The following is a 1,589-nucleotide window of genomic DNA, read 5'->3' as shown; positions in this document are numbered from 1 at the left end:
ACACACACACACACACACACACATATTTATGTTTACCTTTGTTTCTTTTGTATTTCTGATTAAACCTGTTGTTCACCTTATACTGTAACTGAGAATAACAGGTGGGGAGGAGGACAGCTGTAATCTCTGTCTCCTCAGTCCATCTCAGACCCCTAGTGGCAACTCTTAACCACTTAAGAGTCCTCTGGAGCAGTCTTAACTTTTCTTGAGAGTAAGAGTGATTCTTAGACTTAAGAATTTTCATACTGAATATAACTGGCACTTACACTTAAGTCTGAGAGTAGGAGCAAATCTAAGAATTTTTCAGCACTTAAGTCTAAAAATCCACTTTAAGAAGTTTTATAAATATGGGCCCTGGTGTATTTCTGCCTGGCTAGATGCTATGTTGGGAAAGCAAAATTGGTTGGTTGGCGATACATTTCTATCAGAAACTTTGAGACAGCTCAAAATTATCAAACCCCTTGATGGTCAAAAGTGTAGAGTTATTTAGACAAAAAAATGGAAGAACACAGAACATTTGTTTTTGTTCATCACAGAAATATGCACGTCAGTACTTCTATTCTGAAAAAATCCTGGTGCATGGAAACTCGTGATCAGATAAAATAATTTTGTGCTTAAACGATACATGCAGATTGTTTAATCAGAATACATCTCARTTTGATCAAAGACGTTTGCACATGTAAACATAGCTAGTAACCGACCAGCTTTACTAAAACACTATAAGGTTGTACCTCAAACTCTGCTCATTTAAATGAAATAATAATTAGTGGTGAGACTTGCGGCCGTCCTGCCAAATGGAGCATRGTAAGTATCACAGAGAAAAGGCTGAGTCATCTGATGTTCTAATTAAATTTGTGTATGCATATTTGACAAATGAGGTCAAACATTATTCAGTAAAAATTGGTGTTGTTAATTGCAACAACAGAAACCAGGATGAGGATATTAAGATGAAGGGCACGTGTTACTCATCGAATAAATTACTGAGATGCATACACGGGATGGTCCTAATGAGAAACCAGCGTGGATGCAGAGAAACATCCAGCTCACCGCAGCTGAATTTAAATCCAATTGTGCAACAGTTAATGATCCGTGTGTGGTTCTCTTTTTCCTTTTTTTCTAGCTTTTAACTCAAGTCTCATTCTGAGCTGATATTAAAATTAAAGGAAATTTATTTATCTTTGCTCTTGGTAGTTGATGAACCATTAGCATTTGTAAAAATGACAAACATAAAAACTGACTCTATATCCACTGGTTTTCATGTTTTACTAGTATTGGGGGGTGGTTGGAACTAAGAAATAAAATGCAATAAATAAAAAAATAGCTGAATTCATTTTAAAATGTTTTTCAATCATTATTTTAAAATATAATTTACAATTTATTGAAATGCTATTTAAGAGGTTAAGAGGTTTGATTTATTTTTTCTTCTTTTTGTCAACAGTGTTTAAATTGGGAACACAATACATTGTAACATGCTAGTTCCCATGCTAAACGAATAGTGAGTAAAAATTTTGGGAAAAAAAACTTTATAAAACTTGATGTGTCTGCATATTTTCTTGCATTGTTTGTGGGTTTGCAAGGAGGGTGGGGGG

Source organism: Austrofundulus limnaeus, unplaced genomic scaffold (genome assembly GCF_001266775.1).
Source record: "Austrofundulus limnaeus strain Quisiro unplaced genomic scaffold, Austrofundulus_limnaeus-1.0 Scaffold126, whole genome shotgun sequence".
NCBI classification, from domain to species: domain Eukaryota; kingdom Metazoa; phylum Chordata; class Actinopteri; order Cyprinodontiformes; family Rivulidae; genus Austrofundulus; species Austrofundulus limnaeus.
The sequence above is the reverse complement of the archived record's forward strand: the minus strand, read 5'-3'. Positions refer to the sequence as shown.